The 24539-nt window shown below is 41.2% G+C and overlaps 1 protein-coding gene across 1 annotated transcript in view; it reads left to right on the forward strand.

The window, feature by feature from the left end:
* USH2A (usherin) overlaps positions 1-24539 on the forward strand; it is a 562110-nt gene that overhangs the window by 280087 nt on the left and 257484 nt on the right. The window lies entirely within an intron of this gene.

Raw genomic sequence — 24539 nt, forward strand, 5'->3', positions numbered from 1 at the left:
CTGCGGGAGCCAGTGTGGGACTGTTTCCTATCTTCAAAGATGTAGTATAATATACATAAATATCTGAAGGAGCCAAGTCTTCTGTTTCACCTACTCCAAAGAGTGATTCAACATCAATATAACATTGGCACCCAGTTAGTCAATTTAAGACTCTAGTTTGTTCTGGAAGCACTGGCACCTGCTGTAGTAATGTGAGCAATAGAATATTTATCTTCACCTGAAATACTACCCGTGTTACACACGAGAGATAGGAACTGAAGTCCCGTTGTCATTTTCAGGGTCTTGCTCTAATGGACCACAGTTCGACAGTCACCATTCCCATATGACTGAATGACACATCCAGATCATAAGGCAGTACAGCAAGCAACATACTTCCCAAAGCAGTACAAAAAGAGCATCATCCCTGCTGCAGGTTTCATATGGGCCAAAATGCTTAAACATTATGGTGAGCACTATAAAAAAACTCAAAATAGTTTTATTGCTGCACCCAGCACTAGAGGGCAGATTACACCAGGTTTATGGAAGGAGAGTAGGCTTCCCTTAAACGCTCTATATATTATATATATATATATATATATATATATATATATATATATATAAGAAAGCACATTTGATACACCTGAACTGACAACACTGACATTGCCAGTGACCTGTACTAGTGTAATTAATTCTTCAGACCCAGAATGCAGATTCAGCAGGCACAAAACCAAAGAGCAATTGGGACTGTCTGAGTCTGTCATTTCTGTGTTTCAACTTCAAACGGAAGACTCTAGTCCATTCATTGGACTTAACTATACAGATCCGGAGGCCAGGGAGGAAAGCATTTATGTTTATTTGTAGCAGCTCTCTTGTATCATTTTCTGTTGCAGTGCATTAGTGTAGTGTTAAATAAAATCTGCTTATTTAAAATCCTTTTAAATAGTGTTTAAATATTTCCTGCTGATACAATCTGCTAAAGTAGTTATCCTTGCTGCAGATTTCAGTTAACCTTGTCGCAGATACTAAGCCTGGAGCTACACAGACTTTTAGGGGCCTTGATTATGGAGCAAAACCTAATGGTGTCATTATAAAACCACAGCTGGACAAGCTTTTGGAATCCTTGTCCTTCAATCAGATTTGGGTAACACAGCAAGCCAGGAGAGAACTCATGTTAACCCTGCCTGAATTGCTGAGCTCTCAGGTTATTTGGGCACCAGTTTCTAGAAATTAAAATAATAAAATAAAACTCAAATTATGAAACAAAAGGGATTGGCACCTCCAAATCTGCCACATATACAAACACAAACTGTTTTGAACAAATAGCTTTCTCCAAAGCTAATAGCAATGGATTAGCCAAAAGAACAGAAAAAAGGCACATTTATATGGCGATGTAGGGAAAGTGCATTGCTGCTACCCATTCTGGATCTGTTCAGTGAACAGAGAGAAGAGAGGCATTAAGCTTCCAGGTCTATCAATCTCAAGCCTTGACGTCACTCAAAAATGTGAGGTTTCAGTTTAGCAGCTGTGTTAGTCTGTTTCTGCAAAAAGAAAAGGAGTACTTGTGGCACCTTAGAGACTAACAAATTAATGTCAGGGTTCCTTCCCCACTCTGAACTTTAGGGTACAGATATGGGGACCTGCATGAAAGACCCCCTAAGCTTATTATTACCAGCTTAGGTTAAAAACTTCCTCAAGGTACAAACTTTGCCTTGTCCTTGAACCCTATGCTGCCACCACCAAGCGTGTTAAACAAAGAACAGGGAAAGAGCCCACTTGGAGACGTCTTCCCCCCAAAATATCCCCCCAAGCCCTACACTCTCTTTCCTGGGGAAGGCTTGATAGAAGTCCTCACCGATTTGCATAGGTGAACACAGACCCAAACCCTTGGATCTTAAGAACAATGAAAAAGCAATCAGGATCTTAAAAGAAGAAATTTTAATTAAAGAAAAGGTAAAAGAATCACCTCTGTAAAATCAGGATGGTAAATACCTTACAGGGTAATCTGATTCAAAACACAGAGGATCCCTCTAGCAAAACCTTAAGTTACAAAAAGACACAAAAACAGGAATATACATTCCATTCAGCACAGCTTATTTACCAGCCATTTAAACAAAAGGAAATCTAACGCATTTCTAGCTAGATTGCTTACTAACTTTTTACAGGAGTTCTGAAGAGCATTCCTGATCTGTTCCCAGCAAAAGCATCACACAGACAGACAGACAGACCTTTCTCTCCCCCCCCCCAGCTTTGAAAGTATCTTGTCTCTTCATTGGTCATTTTGGTCAGGTGCCAGCGAGGTTATCTTAGCTTCTTAACCCTTTACAGGTGAAAGGGTTTTGCCTCTGGCCAGGAGGGATTTTATAGTTCTGTATACAGAAAGGTGGTTACCCTTCACTTTATATTTATGACATGCCCCCCAAATCACAGATAGGGTGAAACACTGGCTGTAATTTCTTCCTGGAGCTCTAGGAGAAAACAGACTTAATAAGACACATGCACCTCTAGATATATTACCAAGTGTATAAAGACTAACATTATTTTCCACATCTCAAGGACGATTTTAACCAGTTGATTCTGAGAAACTTTCATGGGAGAGTGCATCAGCCACTTTGTTAGAAGCTCCTGAGATGTGTTGGATTTCGAAATCAAAATCTTGGAGAGCTAAACTCCACCGAATAAGTTTTTTGTTATTTCCCGTGGCGGTATGAAGCCACTGTAGTGCAGCATGGTCGGTTTGCAGGTGGAAACGCCATCCCCAAACGTATGGGCGTAGCTTTTCCAGAGCATAGACAATGGCGTAACATTCTTTTTCACTGGCTGACCAGTTGCTTTCCCTCTTAGACAGCTTCTTGCTGAGAAACACCACAGGATGGAATTCTTGATCCGGTCCTTCCTGCATTAAAACTGCTCCCACACCACGCTTGGATGCATCTGTGGTTACTAGGAACGGTTTGTCAAAGTCTGGGGCCCTTAGCACAGGGTCAGACATGAATGTCACTTTAAGCTGGTTAAAGGCCTTCTGACACTCTTCGGTCCACTGAACGGCATTTGGCTCTTTCTTTTTGTTTGGGTCTGTCAGTGGGGTGGCGATTTGGCTGTATTGTGGTACAAATCACCTGTAATATCCAGCCAAGCCTAAGAAGGATTGGACCTGTTTCTTTGACTTTGGGACAGGCCACTTTTGGATAGCATCCACTTTGGCCTATAGGGGGTTGATAGTTCCTTGACCCACCTGGTGTCCAAGGAAAGTCACTCTGTTTAGGCCTATTTGACACTTCTTAGCCTTAACAGTTAGTCCTACCTCCCTTATGCGCTCAAAGACCTTTTGTAGATTCTTTCTTTCCTGTGAGCTTACACCAAGAGTTTGTCATAGTAAGAAATGTGTAAGACACTCGTCATTTAATTTTCCCTTCACAAATATGTAGATTGGATAGGAGAGTTTAAAATATCAAATGCTGTTTGAGTGATATTGCATACTGAAAAAGAGGGTGTAAGCCAAATATTCACCTACCTGCAGTGTGTTTGTATTTGTAAAATTAAATACAGTGGTCTCCTTGCAAATCATGGGGCTGATTCCCCTCTCACTTACACCTTTGTAAATTAAGAGTAGCTCTAAAGAAGTCAGTGGAGTTACAGCAAGTCAAATATGGTGTGAGAGGCAAATTATGCCCCATGCATTTTACATTTAAATGACTGTAGATGATGTTAACCAAGGGTGAGAAGATAGTTCATGTTCATTCAGGTGACGGTCTCTCTGCTAACAATGGTGCAAGTTGTGATGGTGGTTCTTGTAGGTGCTTGTCCCCTAATAACTGGACTGAAACTACTGATTCTTTTGACATCAGCCACTGAGATTAAAGTAGTTTTATGGGGGATGTTTTCTGGGCTCTTGTAGTTTGAGTGCCTAAAGCTAGGCACCTAAATAAGTGATCGGGGTTGTGGATAAAGCTTATCTAGTTGATATAGTGTACTTGTATTTCCAGAAAGCCTTTGAAAAATTCCCTCACCAAAGGCTCTTAAGGAAACTAAGTAGTCATGGGATAAGAGGGATGGTCCTTTCATAGGTCAGTAATGGGTTGAAAGACAGGAAACAAAATGTAGAAATAAATAGTTTGTTTTCACCGTGGAGAAAGGCGAACAGTGGGGTCCCCCAAGGATCTACACTGGGTCCTGTGCTGTTCAACATATTTATTAATTATCTGGAAAAGGGGGTGAATAGAGAAGTGACAGAGTTTGCCCATGATACAAAATTATTCAAGATAGTTAAGTCCAAAGCAGACCATGTGGAGTTACAAAGGAATCTCACAAAACTGGGAAACAAAATGACAGATGAAATTAAATGTTAAGTGCAAAATAATGCACATTGGAAAAAATAATCCCAACTATACAGATACAATGTTGGGTTATAAAATAGCTGTTCCCATTAAAAAAAATCTTTGAGTCACCATGGATAGGTCTCTGAAAACTTCCATTCACGGCTCAGCAGTGGTCAAAAATGCTCACAGTATGTTAGAAACTGTTCAGAGAGGGATTAAAAAAAAAAAGACAGAAAATATCATAATACCACTACATAAATCCATGGTGTGCTCTTACCTTGAATACAGTGCCCAATTCTGGTCACCCTGACTGAAATAGGATCTAGTAGAACTGGAAAACATTCAGAGAAGGGTAACAAAGAAGATCAAGGGTATGGAATTGCTTCCATATGAGGAGAGACTAAAAAGTTTAGGGCTATTTATTTTAGAAAAGAGACAACTAAGGGGAGAGATGATAGAGGTCTATAAAATAATGAATGGTGTGGAAAAAGTAAATAGAGAAATGTTATTTACCTTTTCACAAAATACGAAAACCAGGGCTCACCCGATGAAAATAATAGGCAGCAAGCTTAATACAAGCAAGAGGAAGTACTTTTTAACTCAACACACAATAATCTGTGGAACTCATTGCCATGGGATGTTGTGATGGGCAAAAGTATAACTGCGTTCAAAAAAGAACTGGATAGGTTAGTGGAGGATAGGTCCATTAATGGCTATTAGTAAAGATACGATTTGGTCACAGATTCCGTAACTTTAAAGAACCTCCATGACTTCTTTGGCTTCATCCCCCTGCCGCAGCCACTGTGATCGGGGCAGGGGCTGGAGCTGTCAGTCTCCCCTCCTTGTGTGGCTTGGGCTTCAATCCCCCCGGTGGTCAACCCTACCCCAGGACCCTGGTTAGTTTTAGTAAAAGTCACAGGCAGGTTGTGGGCTTCTGTAGATTTTTGTTTATTGCCCGCGACCTGTCCATGCCTGTATTAAAATTAACTGTGACAAAATCTTAACCTTAGCTATTAGCCAAGGTGATTAGGGATGCAGCCTCCTGCTCGGGGTGACCATAAACCTCGGATTATGAGAAGCTTGGAGTGGAAGATAGGGTGGATCACTCCATTATTGCTCTGTTCTGTGTATACTCCCTTTGAAGCTCTAGTATGGGTAGCTGTTGGAGACAGGATACTGGGCAAGATGGACCATGGTCTGACCTAGTATGGCAACTCTTATGTTCTTATAGTCTTAGAATTTCTGATGTGTTGAGTACCCTCCCTCAGTCTGAAGTCAACTGGGCCACTTATTTAGGTGCCTAGGTATGAATTCAGATGCCTACATGTGGGAACCAAATTTGAAAATTTGCACTTATCTTCACAGTGATAGAAACTGTACAGTTATATTTGACATCAAGACTTAAGACTAAACTCTGGTTTTGCTTTCCTCAGTTAATATGTGTGTGTTCCCATTAACTCTTTTAGAGAAAGTAAACTTTTTTTAAAATTTGGGCTTTATTGAACATTTAAAAATAATTGACAACCCCCAAGGAACAAAAATAAGAGATTGGTGGATGTGGGGCTCCGCAAAATATTCACAAAAGAACAGATTGTGAACACCTTACTCACATTGGTGAATATGAGGATTTTGCATATTTTTGCAGGGGTGGGTTGTTTTGGAAAAGAGTCTAGTTTAATGAAAAACTGTTGGAATTTTGTTGCTTTCACTCACAATAATGCCCATTTTTCAATGAAAATCAGTCCATGTTCACTCAAAAAGAGGGGGAACCGCAAAGATCTCCACATTTTTTAAACTTCTTAAATTGGACGTTTTCTTTCTGCAAAGATTAATTTTGTATTGAAACTCATTAAAATTTAAAATTTCACGTGGATCAGTGAGAGAATTTCAATTTCATGAAAAATAATTTATAAGTGAACTTTTGGGACTATGAAATGATCCAGGATAAAACGACAAATATTTTTGTCAGTGAATATATAGCACTTAATTTACATTACTGGAAAGGGAACGAGTACTAGAAACATTTATGACATTTATTGGTGTGTAAGTAAAAGAAACTACAATTGGAGTAAGTTAATAGATGTCACAAGCAGCTGTGCTGCATACTGACAATTGTTGCTGGCTGTTAACCCTTTGGGTGTTGAATGTTACAGGTGCATCCACATGTATTGCACCACCTGCACAATTGAATGTGTTCTGTGTGTCCTAACATTCCAGTGACACCAGTGAAATGTTCATGGATGGTAGCAACACAACAGGCAGGTGCACTGGAGGCCCAACAGTGGTAGTGTAACACTTCTGCATGTAATCCTCTTCTCCAGGAAGGCACATGGAGAATATTACAGGGCTGCTTGCTCTAAAGGATCAAAATCAGTCCATGAAGTCAGTGGAGTTGCATCTGCTTACATGAGGGTGAATTTGAGACAGTTCTTGCTCCCAGTAGGTGAATGGATGTTTACTAGTGACCCTCACAGGAGAAGGTTTAGGTCTTTTCTTTAAATTTTTTATTTGCACTGGATCCTCACTCATAATCTCCATCCCTCTTTGGAGTTGCACATCCAGTACTGCCCCCAGCACATACTGGATAGTTAATAAATTAATTTGTTTGAAAACTAATTTAATTGTTTGAGAGACTGGAAATCTGCATTCTGTCAATTTTAGCAGCGAGTGAACCTCAGAGGTTTGGACATTTGGTAAACTTTGCATGAGCATCCAGATATATGGATGCTTGTTCAGGCCTCTTGTTTCTGTAAATTTGTGGTGAAAAATCTGAGAATGACTTTTAAAAATAGTTCCAGATTATTTTACCAGTTAATATCACTAAACTATTTCTATTTAGATTTAGAAATAATACAGGAGCAGCCTTTCCTTCATTGTTCTCAGCACTTTTGGTTCTCATCTGTTCATGGTGAACAATACATATCTGAACATTACAGAATCTTAAAGTTAGATGTGAGTTTAGTTCTAAAAATACGTGACAGTTTGGACTGTTGGAAGAGGATTCTTGTATTTTCCAAATCTGTTGCCCCCTTTCCTAAATTATGCAATAAAAAATGTTTGCAGGGTATAAATCAAGTCAGATTCCAGCTTGATGTGTCACAAAAATCATGAAAGGAATTCTGGCAGATTTCTTTTCCCGTTGAATCATTGCAAGAATTTAACCTACGTTTTTACACCTACCACCCAAATTGTTTACATAAAACTTTATAGCCATTTAGTTGGTACTGAACTTCATCAGACTTTTCACTATTCCTTTAAAATATGATATTTTTATGATAATCCACTTCTGATCTAAATTGCAGTTTGGCTTCAAAAGTTTTTTTTATACGATAGATATATTCATACCAATCATACAGATTCATACCATATAAATATAGTAACAATTTAAGATGATGTATTACAAAGAAAATAAATAATGCATAAGCACTAAAATTAAGTGAACATAAATGGAAGCATGTAAGGAAAATATCAGATTAGTGTTCTTTAAGTAATGCAAAAACTCAAAATCTTTTAAGATGACTATCATGAGGCAGATGAGAAACGGAGTTCATTACTATTTCAGTGATGGCAGCGTTGCAAATACTGTACTCCGTTATTGTAGATGCAACTTAAATGTTCATATATTGATTTCTTTTTTCTGCCGTTGCTGGCAATGTATATGATGGCATGTAAATCAACATCTGGATTCATAATTTAACAATGCTGCTGTTGTTTAAGCATTTCAGTAAAGTACTGCACAGCACAAGGTCAGCAGACTTACGGGGAAAAAGCGTCATCTGAGGAAAAGTGAATTTTCATTCTGGTGATAATCTTCTGCCTTGTGTCCTGTATCAAGGAGTATATCTCTGCTCATTTTTTTATTCTAGTTTGCTATTAATCAGTGAAACTTGAGATCTTTCCATAATAATCCTTATTGTGAGTGCCTGAAGGTTCTATCAGTGTAGGTACATCAAAATATGTAATTTTGTACAAATATCCTTTGAGATTTATTGGGGCAATGTAAATTAGAGTGGTTTGGAATAAGTACTTGATAAAGAGCAGTAGAAGATAAAATACTTCTTGTTTGAACTTAGGATGGCATCAGAGTGGATCTATGTTACATTCAGAATAGAAATATTTGATCTTGCAATGAAATTCTTTGAATTGGCTTTTACATTAAAAAGATTTATTTTGAATTGATATATAAATAGCATATATGATGGAATTTACTGGGCAAATAAATATACCACTTCTAGTGAGGGGTAAAACTCATTTTTCTTGAGAGGTAAATGTATAATTGAATATGAATGCTCTGTTTACACTGTACATTACAATGTACATTTAAAGTGTGCTCACAAAACTATTATTTGTATTATCTTTTGCACATTGCACTGGCAGTGGTGCACTGGAATATTTCTTTTTTGTGTCTTTTCTAACTGATCCAGAGGCTACAGAAGTTGCATTACCAGGCTACTCTGGACATACAAGTGAGGGAATACAGATAATATATAAAACACATAATATTCTAGACCCAGAGATACTTAAGATCTCTCTCCAGCATCCCTCTAAAATAATTGAAGCCTGCTTTCTCTCTCTTTTGAGGCTCCATCTGATTCAGCCCTCAGAATATTAGCGATACTTAACACTCTATGTATTCAAAGCATTTTAAAGATATTAATTCTTACAGTTTGCCTGGGGAGGAAAGTAGGCAACTAGTGTTGGCCCCATTTTTCAGATAGAGAAACTGAAGCACAGCACAGAGAGTCTGATGGCCAGATTTCCAGAGATGCTGTACATCCCGCAGCTCCTATGGCACCACTGAAAATACAATTTACCCAAGGTCACACACCTGAACAGAGCCTGCATAAAAGCACAACGGTTTGGGCTCCCCCGTCCATGCTTAATCTACTTGGCCACACTGTGTTTCAAGTCAAAAAATATTTTAATGAGAATTCATATAAATAGATGTTGAACAGAGCTGTAAGGAATGTGAACTATCTTGGTATAAACATATTACCTTTGTGTTAAGAATAGGTATTTCTGTTGATTGAAAGGAAATAATTATTGTTTGAATATGTGTTACCAACTTGTCCCTACATGACATCAGATGAGTAGAGCTATTTCATGACCACAATAAAACAGTTGGACTTTTATTGCATTATTACATGACCTTTTAAGAGGGCTGCCCCTCCTCTCCCTCTTCATTGGTTTTGAGCCCATGGTGACAAAGAAGGCTAGAATGAGTGGAATGTATAAATAAGGTTCAAAGGGGACAGGTGACAAAAGCCTACATGTCGATATAAATAAAGGTGACATTAACAGAAGGCTGGACATTTGGGGGAGGATGGAATATTATAGTAGAGTTATAGGGAGCAACAGGTGGGAAGACCATGGGGGAATCTGCTTAATATCTTTGATGTCTATTCAGAAAAGCAATGAATATGGGGAATAAACAAGAAGAACTGAAAGTATTAATATATAAGCTAAATTATGACTTAATTGGCATCACTGAGAATTGGTGGGATAAATCTCATCACTGGAATATTGGTATAGAGGGGAAAAAGGAAGGAGGTGTTGTATTACACATCAAGAACATACACACTTGCAATAAAGGTAGGAGGTCAAGAAGGAGAGGATAACATATAGTGTCAACAACCACGGACAGGACAAGGAGAATGATGATGGAGTAGAAGTCCTAATATGTAGCCAGAATAAGAAACCTAAGTGTGAGCTTTTTCAGGGTAGTGGAGAGGGTGGAGGCCAGACTGGAAAGGATCCAAGATGGAGTTACAGGAGATTAAATCAGTGTATCGTGTGTAGACATTGTGTTTGGTTTACAGATGAAGAGGAGGAGGCAGATGAGATGATGACTAGTGGCTGAGAAGGTCCATTATGTAGACTGGAGCCTCCTGCATTCTTTTTTGGGGAAAACAGAAACTTGAAACTTGAATTTGTTCCTTCTTTTATTTAAAGCTGCTTAATGCTTGAATTATGAGGCCAAATACCCAGGCATGTCTCTTATGTATATTGTGGGAGGGACAGGTGATTTTACACCACCTTTCTGCTCTGCTGATCCTGGAGACCAGCCCTATATGGGCCAGTTGAGAAGACCAACTAATCTGCTTGACCAATGTGTCTGGACATTCTTCTTACAACTCTGTGTTCCATGCCCTGGAAGGGCTTTCCCATAGAAACAAGTTTTGATAGGAGCATTGTGTACATTTATCAGATAGTTAGATTATTTGGGATAATTGAGACACATGCTAATCTCTTTAAAAAAATAGGTTAAAAGGGGGAGTTTCCATTTTTCAGATGAAATGTTTTGTGCTCCTGTTGTGAGGCTGGCAGGATTTAATATCATTCTTTTAATGACACAAACTCATTTTTTCCAAACTCTTAAGTTGTATTGGGAATGTGAATATATGCATCATTGAAGCTTTTCTGTTAAATGTATATGCAAATATAAAACACACTGGCCAAACAATACTCAAAATAATGTACTCAATACTGGAAGAACAATACTCAAAATACTTTGAAAAAACATATCAGAGTAAAAAAAAAAGGAGTACTTGTGGCACCTTAGAGACTAACCAATTTATTTGAGCATGCTCGGGGAGACCCCCGAGCATGCTCAAATAAATTGGTTAGTCTCTAAGGTGCCACAAGTCCTCCTTTTCTTTTTGCGAATACAGACTAACACGGCTGTTACTCTGAAACATATCAGAGTAAGATAATGTACGTCTCTCTAATTTCCTGGGACCAACGTGGCTACATAAGATAATGTATGGAGTTCCCTGAAAAAGAAATGCTTGTATCTTAGCTTAACTAGATAAGTCTCTGGCAGAGCCGAGAGAGAGCAGCAAAAACAGATGGTAGCTAGAACTAGAACGCGATTGACAATATTTGCATATAGGTCAAAGGAAAATTCCAGGGGACTAAATGGACTGATTTGGTTTGAGGCAGTTCAGAGAAATTACAAGAAAACTACTTTCACCAAACAGTCTGCCCCAAGTGATTCCTCTTTGGGAAGCACATTAATCAATGCTACATTATTCCGCCATAGAACCACTCCTCCTCACCCTACCTTACAGTTAGGTGACACTGTTTTGTGGAGGCAGATTCACTGTGGCTGAAGCTGCAGGGCACTCCGTTGATGACATGGCCTTCCTTTCCCATCAGATAAGCCCCCCCATCAAAATTGGCAGTATGTGTTTTGATATATTTTAATACATTTCATAGGATTGGCCAGTCTTCTCTCCAACCCTCACCACCCACCTTTTGTCGTCGTTACTGCAGTGTTACAGTGTTTGTCTGTATGTCTGTTAGAGTTGTCACTCTGACACAAGCAAATCCAGAAAGCTTTCCTTAACAAGCTAACAGAAAGGAAATAAATTCTCACCAATAATACTTAATGGTTAATAGTCTGTAGTCTTTCTGTACTATAGAAAGTAGGACATGGAAAATCTGAACTGAGGATCTAGGCTAGAGGGGGGAAAAGGAAAAGTATAGGACTGTGGGAAGTGAATAATATACCTTGTTCTGTACGCATGAGAGTGGGGACTTCAGAAGTCTCTTAAGGGTTCACCACTTGTGAATTATGCATCTCACTCTCACTAGTAGGCGTAAATGCATAATTCTAATCTGTTCTTATTACTTATTTATAACACACCAGTAGAATGTAAATTCTATGCCTCCTTTGTACAAGCTACACATGCCACTTAAGGTATGCAGCTATTTCAAGGAGCCTACACAGACAACTTTCCTGGTGTAGCACATCATTCCCAATTAAAAGGCCTAAACTTCTAATGATAAATTAAACTTACTCTTCCCCAGTTCACAGGTGGATCATGGAGGGGTGTGTGTAAGAGAAAAGGGAGAGAATTAATAGAAAATAAGGATTCAGCTTGAAATAACCTACTCTGCATTATTATCATTGTTATTTATTATAGTTACTGTTATTAATAAATGGTATATGGTTGGGGAAAAGCCTGCAACAAATACTAAATTTATGAGATCGGGGACAGGTGATTGTTCTTTCTTTTCATTTAGCTAACATTGATCAATTTGTATGGCACAACCCTGTCCCACTTCATAACGGACATAGCTGAGGGAAAGTGGGTGCGGCCAGAGTGCCCTTGTAGTTTGGTGATCCCTAGTTACTGTAATGGCTCCTTGGGTTCGTTGGCAGCCAGGATGCTGCTCTTAATTGTGGTAGGGACCAAAATTTGCAGTCAGGTTGTGTATCAGTCACCGCTCATCTAGGCCCAATAACTGGGCCTCAGTGTGTAAATAATATGGTGATTGGTGCTCTATAAATACTGAAAACAGATAACATACTATGACTTTTGCAGGTAATTAATGAGCTTTGTTGCATTTTTAGGAATATGCGGGAAGGGAAAGAGCTGTCATTGATATCCAATGGGCAGAGACAGATAATGCCATTGTGATGCATCTCTTTTTAGGGGGACATGGTGGATGAGGTAACATCTTTTATTGGGCCAACTTCTGTTGGTGAGAGAGACAAGTTTTTGAACTTACAAAGACCTCTTCTTCAGGTCGACCTTGTCTCTCTCAAATCCTGGGACAAACATGGCTACAACACTACATACATCTCTTTTTAAGCATTCCCTTAGTTTTTATTTTTGTATCATGGTAGGGCATAAATGCCCAGTCAGATTGGGGTCCCAGTATGGTAGGTGATGTGGTTCCTGGTCCTGATGAGTTTACAATCTACTTTGATAAAAGATGAAACAAGTAAAGGTAAGAAACAGAAGGGAGAAAAAAGGAGGAGCAAGGATGAGGGTAACCGTAATAAGATGAAGTAGTTACACATTCAACTTGATTTGTAATTATTTGAAAGTTTTTCCACCGTTGTACTCTCTTAGCATGGTTAACTTTGCTGTGCTGCTAACAAAATCTTAGTGTCTACGTTTTATTTATTTCTGAAAGTGGTAATGGGATGACTTTTGTCTCAATGATTTTTCTGAGAATAACTCTGGGGTTCCTTTATACAAGGTTACTTTCCAACCAAACCTCTCCTGCATCTCATCCATGCAAATTCTGATTTTCAGAACTGCTGGCAAACAGGGGTTGGGGGAAGGAGGTAATGTGGCCTTAGAGTTGATAGCAAAGTGTATTGCCAACCACAACTTTCATTCTTCAATACTAGGTAACAACTAATATTGCAACAGTTGCCATTGCATTATTTCTAAATATTCTGAAAAGTGACTGTCTATAGTGGCATTGTTGTGTTGCATATTATCTTTCAGTTACTACACATTAAATTGGATTAGTTTAAAAGTAAAGTGATAGACTTTTTATTGACCCTGCAAACCGAGGGTCATTCTGTATACTTTCAGCATAATGCACTGATTCTGCTATCAGAATTTACATTGGAGGTTAATAAAAATAAGACATTTAGCAATCACTGTAGTTAGATTACTATGATATTTAAGGTATTAAGTAAGTATTAGGAGTACCATAAATACCATAGTACAGTGGTGTGCTAAATGTCAATTTTAATGCTATCCACTGTAGTTAACAATTCTGAGGCTATGTGAGCCAGTAAAGAATCCAGCTCACTGTATTGGCTCTGCAGTCAGACAGAGGTAAAAGAGAGTTAAAATAACAATTTTGTCATAAAAGTAAATAATTGACTTAGAATACGCACATGGGTCAGTCTGTTATGTAAGAGGTATTCCTCCAAAGTTATTTTTCTGACAATCTGGGCCTACCAAAGTTACTTATTTGCCAGCAAAGGGAGGAGAGACACTAGAAAGTGATACGAGGTAATCCCTCCACTTGGAAGAGTGTGTGCTCCCTATACAACACTCGTCTCTGGCAGTACAGGAATCTGGTACTGAGTTCTGGTCCCAAACTTGGATTTCCTGTTGCCATTAGAACCTTTTAGTTTATTTTGTTTTGACAATTAGTACATGAGATAGGAGAGTTATCACTGGGAAAGCATAATAATGAGTGTTACATTCCGGGTTGCAGTCCAGACCCGTGAGGGGTGGTGTCAATGCCTGCTCTGCAACTTTGAGTGCCTCACAATTTTTTGCTGATGTAGCTCCCAACTTGGGCCACTCACAAACAGCCTACCAGCATGAAGGTGACATCCTGAGTCTCTGTGTATAGCTGCAGCCCTGGTCCAGCAGTTCCGATCCCAGCAGCCTGCCAGCAACACACCAGTCACACTCTGGCTTCTACCAGCCTTCCTTACTATTTGCAGCATGACCCCAACACGCTCTCAGTCCCGAATTTTCCCAAAAACGTGTGTTTTGCACTAGCCAGTCCTCTCATGGACAATTCAGATATTAAAGATCCTTTGCCTCTGTAAAGGGTCAATATTCAACGGTTTGCTGCTTTATCTGGAGTTATCAAACAATTCAGCTTAATCATAGCACTGCATTGGTATAGATTAAAAAATAGAGCAAGTTTATTAACAAAAGAAAATAAGATTTTAAGTGAATTCCAGTGTCAAGGTATTAGTCAGAAATGATTACAAGAGAAATAAAGATAAAACACTTTCTAGTATCTTAAAACTTAACAAGCTAGACTTGGTTCAAGGTAAAATCCTTACCACGTTTCCAGCAATGTGTCTGACAGAATTCTCAGGTCAGAATGTCCCCCCAAAGTCAAAGGGCTGATTCCTTTGTTGTCTTAGGTACGAGAGAGAGAGTGAGTGCTGGGGGCTTCTGCCCCTTTCTTTTATAGTCTAGTTAACCTTTGAAGTGCATTCTTCTGAGGGTTACCCCTCAAAGGAAAGTTTATGCAAACAGTAAAGAAAGCAACATGGAGTCTGGTGGTGGTAGTATTCTTTCTTCTCACCTGTGTTTGCTGAAACACAAATTTGCTTTATCTCCTGCCATCTCTTCTCCCTGCCATGTCAAGGACCCTGTTTACTATTTATAAGTGAATTGAGTTAAACCCATATTTCTTCTGCAAGATGCTTCTGCCTTGGCAGGGCTGTGTGGTTTGGAACATGTGCTAAGAACATGATACAGGCGGATTTCATAACTTTACATATAATGTTGCTACATCCATTTCACCACGATATCGACCAGCAAGTTATTAGTTTTCAGTGATACCTCAAAATGCATATTTTGTACAAAAAGTATTACTATAGCGTGTAGGGTGTGAATACAGTGATGCTTTCCATCACAATGAGTATTTATCATTATTTTAAAATAATACAAGTGTGATGGGTTGGACTCCCCTTCTGGGTGCCACCTGGTGTACTGGGATTTCACTGAGCCTCCCCTGCTCAATCAGCCTGGGTTCCCGCTCCCTGCTTTGCTGAATTAGGCTCTCCGGCCTCTTGCAGCACACACACACATAGGTAGGGCCACACCCTGCTACAGACACAGACTGAAGTCAACTCTGTGTGAGAGGACTCTCCCAGCACTTGCGTGCACACCCCTTTTTGGGAGATAAACCCAAAATAATACTGTCTTGCGCTGCATAGAAAAATCTGCACAGCACAAGCTCATAAAAATCTGCCCTCTTCCTCAATGTGAAAAGAGATGCGCACACTTCTTGCCTCCCCATTTAGAAATTGCATAAACTGGGTTTTATTATAAACAAGAAATAAGTTTATTAATTACCAAAGGTGGATTTTAAGTGAATGTAAGAGATAACAGACAGAACAAAGCAGATTACTAAGCAAATGAAACCAACCACCGAAACTAAGCTAGTTTCACTAAAGAAATTGGTTACAAATAGTATTTCTCACCCAAGATATTGTTGCAGGCAGATTACAGAAAGTCTTGAAAGGCAGCTGTACTGATCTCCCTCTTGAGACCTCAGATAGAGAGCTGGCTGTATTTCAAGGAATCCCTGTTGAGGTTACAGGGACAAACCATCCCGATGAGTCGAAAGAATAGTAAACATGGCAAGCGACCAGCTTGGTTTAATGGTGAAATCCTAGCGGATCTTAAACATAAAAAAGAAGCTTACAAGAAGTGGAAGGTTGGACATATGACCAGGGAAGAGTATAAAAATATTGCTCGGGCATGTAGGAAAGATATAAGGAGGGCCAAATCGCACCTGGAGCTGCAGCTAGCAAGAGATGTCAAGAGTAACAAGAAGGGTTTCTTCAGGTATGTTGGCAACAAGAAGAAAGCCAAGGAAAGTGTGGGCCCCTTACTGAATGAGGGAGGCAACCTAGTGACAGAGGATGTGGAAAAAGCTAATGTACTCAATGCTTTTTTTGCCTCTGTTTTCACTAACAAGGTCAGCTCCCAGACTGCTGCGCTGGGCATCACAGAATGGGGAAGAGATGGCCAGCCCTCTGTGGAGATAGAGGTGGTTAGGGACTATTTAGAAAAGCTGGACGTGCACAAGTCCATGGGGCCGGACGAGTTACATCCGAGAGTGCTGAAGGAATTGGCGGCTGTGATTGCAGAGCCCTTGGCCATTATCTTTGAAAACTCGTGGCGAACGGGGGAAGTCCCGGATGACTGGAAAAAGGCTAATGTAGTGCCAATCTTTAAAAAAGGGAAGAAGGAGGATCCTGGGAACTACAGGCCGGTCAGCCTCACCTCAGTCCCTGGAAAAATCATGGAGCAGGTCCTCAAAGAATCAATCCTGAAGCACTTACATGAGAGGAAAGTGATCAGGAACAGTCAGCATGGATTCACCAAGGGAAGGTCATGCCTGACTAATCTAATCGCCTTTTATGATGAGATTACTGGTTCTGTGGATGAAGGGAAAGCAGTGGATGTATTGTTTCTTGACTTTAGCAAAGCTTTTGACACGGTCTCCCACAGTATTCTTGTCAGCAAGTTAAAGAAGTATGGGCTGGATGAATGCACTATAAGGTGGGTAGAAAGCTGGCTAGATTGTCGGGCTCAACGGGTAGTGATAAATGGCTCCATGTCTAGTTGGCAGCCGGTGTCAAGTGGAGTGCCCCAGGGGTCGGTCCTGGGGCCGGTTTTGTTCAATATCTTCATAAATGATCTGGAGGATGGTGTGGATTGCACTCTCAGCAAATTTGCAGATGATACTAAACTGGGAGGAGTGGTAGATATGCTGGAGGGGAGGGATAGGATACAGAAGGACCTAGACAAATTGGAGGATTGGGCCAAAAGAAATCTGATGAGGTTCAATAAGGATAAGTGCAGGGTCCTGCACTTAGGATGGAAGAATCCAATGCACCGCTACAGACTAGGGACCGAATGGCTAGGCAGCAGTTCTGCGGAAAAGGACCTAGGGGTGACAGTGGACGAGAAGCTGGATATGAGTCAACAGTGTGCCCTTGTTGCCAAGAAGGCCAATGGCATTTTGGGATGTATAAGTAGGGGCATAGCCAGCAGATCGAGGGATGTGATCGTTCCCCTCTATTCGACACTGGTGAGGCCTCATCTGGAGTACTGTGTCCAGTTTTGGGCCCCACACTACAAGAAGGATGTGGATAAATTGGAGAGAGTCCAGCGAAGGGCAACAAAAATGATTAGGGGTCTAGAGCACATGACTTATGAGGAGAGGCTGAGGGAGCTGGGATTGTTTAGTCTGCAGAAGAGAAGAATGAGGGGGGATTTGATAGCTGCTTTCAACTACCTGAAAGGGGGTTCCAAAGAGGATGGCTCTAGACTGTTCTCAATGGTAGCAGATGACAGAACGAGGAGTAATGGTCTCAAGTTGCAATGGGGGAGGTTTAGATTGGATATTAGGAAAAACTTTTTCACTAAGAGGGTGGTGAAACACTGGAATGCGTTACCTAGGGAGGTGGTAGAATCTCCTTCCTTAGAGGTTTTTAAGGTCAGGCTTGACAAAGCCCTGGCTGGGATGATTTAACTGGGAATTGGTCCTGCTTCGAGCAGGGGGTTGGACTAGATGACCTTCTGGGGTCCCTTCCAACCCTGATATTCTATGATTCTATGATATTATTACTCACAAGCTAGATGCCCTACCAGCTTGCATTCAACCCTTCTCTCCTCAGTTCACTTATTCCTTCCATGGTATATTTCAGTGTCTCTTTGGGTGGGGAGGCAGAGGAGAACCCTGATGATGTCATTCCGCTGCCTTTTATAGCTCTTGTGTAAGGCGGGAACCCTTTGTCTTCGAGTGGAAAACCCCGGCATTCCAAAAGGGGATGAGGGGTATCCAGTACCAGGTGACTCAGAACCATGTCTCTGCAGGGCTGTGGCAGCCATTGCTCTTAAGCTGTCTCCAGCATCCACAGGAAGACTAAGCTCTTTCGCAGTCCATTGTCTCTGCTAATGGCCCATTAGCCCTGTCCGGCTTTTCCATTGTTGTACCTGAAGGGCTGGTTGGGGGTGACACCCAAAGTAACACTTTTGAAATACTGATACAGAGTTAATACTCCTAACTTCAGGTACAGAAATGATACAGGCATACAAATTGGATAATCACATTCAGTAAATCATAACCTTTCCAGTGATATCTCACATGAGCCATATTGTGTAAAGTATATCTCAGTTATGTCATATTCATATCATAAGTATATTTTCATAAAGAATATGGAGTGAAACCTCACCACTAGGTTATGACACTGTAGCGTAGGTGAAGAACATAACAAACTCCAAAGCAGAAGAGGCAATAGCTTTAATTTCCTAATGTAGGAGTGAGTAACATCATAAAAATTCTTCAGTTTCTGCTGTGAGTTAAAAGAAAATCATGCCCTCCTTACTGGTTTCATTTTGTAAATTGAGATCAATGAAATTCTTCCAACAGCTTGAAATCAATCATAAAATAGCATATAATTTATGACCTGTATTGTAAATTATAGTTTGTTTGAGATTAATTGGTGAGGTTTCCATGCACTGGGATGCATTTCCTTGTAACACATCTTCAGATAATGCTTGTGGATCCATTTCTAATGCATCTCAGAGTGATCTGTTTTTCATGTCCACAGCTGCCTACATTTGATCTTATGCAAATAATGCAATCAAGCAAATGGAAAACAAGATGTTGTACTAGAGGGCCTTGACAAACAGTGGCCTTATAGTTTTAGAGGCCCCACCATTTACATTTATGTTTGTACCTTCAGTTGTTTGAATCCACTGATCCATTATCAAACCCTTGAATTGGTTGATTATAGTATTGCCAAATAAGATGGTGCAAGTAATTTTGCCAGGTTTGAGTTTAATTTTAAGTTTGTTGCTTTCCAAGTCCGAACTACTACGAATTCAGCCCAGACTTTTCTCCTGGTTCCTGTCCATTCCATGCTTTTTCATTTTGGGCTGATCCAGAGCCTGGTGAAGTCAGTGAGAAACTTTCCATTGACTTCAATAGGCTTTGTGTCAGTCCCTTAATTTTCTTCTGCTGCTGCTTTCTTTCCATATTTTTTACCATTCTCTTCCTTACTTTTTGATGTTTTTTTCCTTTGCCCTCTCTATGGGCAAAATCCTGAGTTCCTTAATTAATCACTGAGCCAGTGAGAAAGAATGAGTGAAAATCTAGTGGGGACCTCACAGCTGGGCTGTAGTTGCATGTGTCTTTCTCTATATTCATCTACCTCGCTTCTTATTGAATCTTTCCCCTCTTAGCTCCTTTTCCATCCCCCACCACACTGTTTCTTTCCTTTCCTGCTATTTCACCCTTTCCTCACCTCTTCTCTTTCTGCTTCTCTTTTTTTACTACATCCATTTCAGGCACTCTGATACTTACGGTGATACAGGGCCCATATAGGTTTCTAAGGGCATGTCTTCCCTAGCAACGTTAAAGCGCTGCCGCGGCAGCTTTAACGTGGCTGCGTAGTCGCAGCAGCAGTCCTGGGAGAGAGCTCTCCCAGCACTCTAAAAAAAAAACTACCTCCACGAGGGGAGTAGCTCCCAGCACTGGTGCATTGTCTACACTGCCACTTTACAGCGCTGAAACTTGCAGCGCTCAGGGGGTGTTTTTTCACACCCCTGAGCAAGAAAGTTGCAGTGCTGTAAAGTGGCAGTGTGGACAAGGCCTTAGGTAGGTAGACAGATGCGCCTTTCTTCTCCCAATCTCTTAATTCTTTCACAAGTACCTCCTTCTTCAAACCTGAATGGGAACTTTTGGGAACCTCATATCCTAGGAGTGTCTATTTAACTTAGGAAGAAGAGATGACCAGATGTATTCATGCAGTAGAACATTTCTGTACAAGTGTTTATTTTTAATGATCAAACTTCCCTTTTGTATTTTAGATGCTTCTTCCATTCTGCAACCCTTACTCATACAATTTGTCTCATTAACATTAATTAGTATGAATGGACTATTTGCATGAGTAAAGGTTACAGGACTACTTCAACAGAAAGCATAAGCAAGAAGGTAAATGCATGTATGTTGCAGGATGATGGTAGAATGTGCATTTGGACATTTAAAAGCACGCTGGCCCAGTTTACTGACTCGGTTAGACCTCAGCGAAACCAATATTCCCATTGTTATTACTGCTTGCTGTGTGCTTCACAATATCTGTGAGAATAAGGGGGAGACGTTTATGGTGGGGTGGGAGGCTGAGGCAAATCGCCTGGCCACTGATTACGCGCAGCCAGACACCAGGGTGGTTAGAAGAGCTCAGCAGGACGCACTGTGCATCAGAGAAGCTTTGAAAACCAGTTTCATGACTGGCCAGGCTACGGTGTGAAAGTTCTGTTTATTTCTCCTTGATGAAAACCCACCCCTTGGTTCACTCCACTTCCCTGTAAGCCAACTGCCCCGCCCTCTCCTCCCCCCTTCGATCACCGCTTGCAGAAGCAATAAGGTCATTGTTGTTTCAAATTCATGCATTCTTTATTAATTCATCACACAAATGGGGTAGCCCAGGAGGGGTTGAGGAGGAGGGAAGCACCGGGTGGGGTGGTGGAGGCGGGGAGGATGGAAGGACAAAGCCACACTGCACTTCAAAACTTATTGAGTGCCAGCTTTCTGTTGCTTGGGCAGTCCTCTGGGGTGGAGTGGTTGGGTGCCCGGAGGCCCCCGCACCACGTTTTTGGGTGTCTGGGTGAGGAGGCTATGGAACTTGGGGAGGAGGGCAGTTGGTTACACAGGGGCTGCAGCGGCAGACTGTGCTCCTGCTGCCTTTCCTGCACCTCAACCATACGCCAGAGCATATCAGTTTGATCCTCGAGTAGCCTCAGCATTGCATCCTGCCTCCTCTCCTCTCGCTCGTCCCTCCTCTCCTCACGTTCATTTTGGGCTTTCCTGGACTCTGACATTGTCTCCCTCCACGCATTGTGCCAGGCTCTTTCAGCATGGGAGGTCTGCATGAGCTCAGAGAACATTTCATCGCAAGTGCGTTTTTTTCGGTTTCTAATCTTTGATAGCCTCTGGGATGGAGATGATACGTGGAGCGATGAAATATTTGCAGCTGCGGGAGGGAAAAAAGGGAGATTAGTCTTTAAAAAGAGTCATTTTAGAGAACAATGGGTAGACTCTTTCATGGTGAACCAAGCTGTTAACATTACATAGCACATGTGCTGTCTTTACAAGGTCGCATTTTGCCTCTTATATCGAGGGCCTACTGGTATGGTGTGAGAGATCACACATGCAGGGCCGGCAGGCAACAGAATTCGGCTTGTGGTAAGCCACAGTCTTTTGGCTTCTTTAACCTTCCTGACATGTGGGAATGGTTTCAAACAGCAGCGTTCTCATTTCACATACAAAGCACCCATTGGGTTGGCCTTAAAATGGGTTCGCCATTTAAACGGAGGGGCTGCAGTTTTCGGGTTAACGTGCAGCACAAACCCAACTAAGCCTCCACCCCCCCCCCAATTCTCTGGGATGATTGCTTCACCCCTCCCCCCACCGCATGGCTAACAGCGGGGATGATTTCTGTTCAGCCACAGGCAAACAGCCCAGCAGGAACGGCCATCTCTGAATGTCCCCTTAATAAAATTCCCCTATTTCAACCAGGTGACCATGAATGATATCACTCTTCTGAGGATAACACAGAGAGATAAAGAATGGATGTTGCTTGAATGCCAGCAAACACCGGGACCATATGCTGCCATGCTTTGTTACGCAATGATTCCAGACTACATGCTGCTGGCCTGCCATGGTAAAGTGTCCTACCATGGAGGACAGAATAAGGCTGCCCTCAAACCTTTTGCAAAGCCTTTGGGAGTACATCCAGGAGAGTTTCACTGAGATGTCCGTGGAGGATTTCTGCTCCATCCCCAGACACATTAACAGGCTTTTCCAGTAGCTGTACTGGCCACAAATGCATCCTAAGTCTTCAGAGCAAATTAATCATTAAACATGCTTGCTTTTAAACCGTGTATTATATGTACAAATGTACACTCACCAGAGGTCCCTTCTCGGCCTTCTAGGTCCGGGAGCCCGCCTTCGGTGGGTTGGGAGGATACTAGATCCGGGGTGAACAAGAGTTCCTGGCTGTTGGGGAAAACGGTTTCTCCGCTGGTTTGCTGTGCTTCAACCTCCTCCTCATCTTCCTTGTCCCCAAAATCCGCATCCCTGTTGCGTGAGAGTCAATTGACGGAGTCCACACACAGGGCTGGGGTAATTGTAGGGGCACCCCTAGAATGGCATGCAGCTCATCATAGAAGCGGCATGTCTGGGGCTCTGACCTGGAGCGGCCGTGTGCCTCTCTGGTTCTTTGGTTGGCTTGCCTGAGCTCCTTAAATTTCACACGGCACTGCTGAGGGTCCCTGTTATAGGTCCCTGTCCTTCATGCCCTTGGAGATTTTTTTCGAATATTTTGGCATTTCGTCTTTTTGAACGGAGTTCTGATAGCACGGATTCGTCTCCCCATACAGCCATCAGATCCAGTACCTCCCGTTCGGTCCATGCTGGAGCTTTTTTGCGATTCTGGGACTGCATGGTCACCTCTGCTGATGAGCTCTGCATGGTCACCTCTGCTGATCAGCTCGCCACGCTAGCCAAACAGGAAATGAAATTCAAAAGTTTGGGGGGCTTTTCCTGTCTACCTGGCCAGTGCATCTGAGTTGAGCGTGCAGTCCAGAGTGGTCACAATGGAGCACTCTGGGATAGCTCCCGGAGGCCAATACTGTCGAATTGCGTCCACACTACCCAAATTGGACCCAGCAGGGTCGATTTCAGCGCTAATGCACTTGTCGGGGAGGAGTACAGAAACCGGTTTTAAGAGCCCTTAAAGTCAGAAAAAATGGCTTCGTAGTGTGGACGGATGCAGGGCTAAACCGATCTAATGCTGCTAAATCCGACCTAAACTCGAAGTGTAGCCCAGGGCTGAGACATACCCCAGGCACTTCCCTGCAGCCCCGACCCTTATTTGGTGTTGCTTCTATAATGATAGCAGCAGGAAATATGGAAATAAGGGAAGCATAAGCTCATGATGGTGATCCATCTAGTGTAGTATGTGAAGTTTACTTTCTCTGCTTACTGAGCCAGTCTGAGAGCCTGCTCTGGAGTGCAATTCTCTCTCTCACTCAGTTAAACACTGCTTAACCCCGGAAGAATCAGCCCCATTATTTTGATTAAACATGTCACAAAGTTACACACATCGTTTGATGATTTTTTCCTTCAGTTGTGAAATTTTTTTTTGAACTCACGCTTTGCCCTGTGCTTAGTGGGAATCATATCTACTTAACTGATGGGTTTCAGTTTGCAATAAAAACACAGGATTTCATTCTCCTCTCATTTACATTGATGTAAGTCAGGAACAATTCCAGTGCAGCCAGTGAAATTACATTAGTATAAAACTGGAGTTAGAGGAAAGAGAGGTCCACAGCATTCTGTTTCTGAAGTATTTTTTATTGTTTTTTTACTTAGCTTGCGTGTGCAAATATATACAAAATAATAATAGTTTAATGTTTATTCTATGTTACACGTTTAATTCACTCCAGGAATACTTGTATTTGTTATGTCTTGCATGCAGAAAATTCAGAAATTTTCAGGGATGTTAAAAAATATGCATTAACACTAAAAATGATTTTTATATGGTTTATGCTATTCCCAAAGTCTCAATTTTGCACCCTTCATTGAAGGATTTTCTGACTAAAACAAACAATTATTAATGTAAAAAATATAAATACAATTTCAGCAAATTATCTTTTTAGAATTGTTGAATGTTCTTTTAACAGAGCTTTCCTGGTCAAACAGTGAATTGTCAGTAAAGCCAGTTGTCTTACAATAGCCAGATGTGTAAAACTGAAATACGTTTATAACATTTAATTAGCGAGGAAGCTAAGTTTTCTCCAGGAGAGTTTCTGAAGCAGTTAAAATCTACCTTAGAGCTAACTTTAGCAACTGTTTTGGTGTTATACTAATCAGACTGGTTTTAGTTGGAAAAAGTACATGTTATAGGTATGCATTGTTCAGAAGCTGAGGGGA

The sequence above is a fragment of the Natator depressus genome, chromosome 3 (assembly GCF_965152275.1).
Source record: "Natator depressus isolate rNatDep1 chromosome 3, rNatDep2.hap1, whole genome shotgun sequence".
Taxonomy (NCBI): Eukaryota; Metazoa; Chordata; order Testudines; family Cheloniidae; genus Natator; species Natator depressus.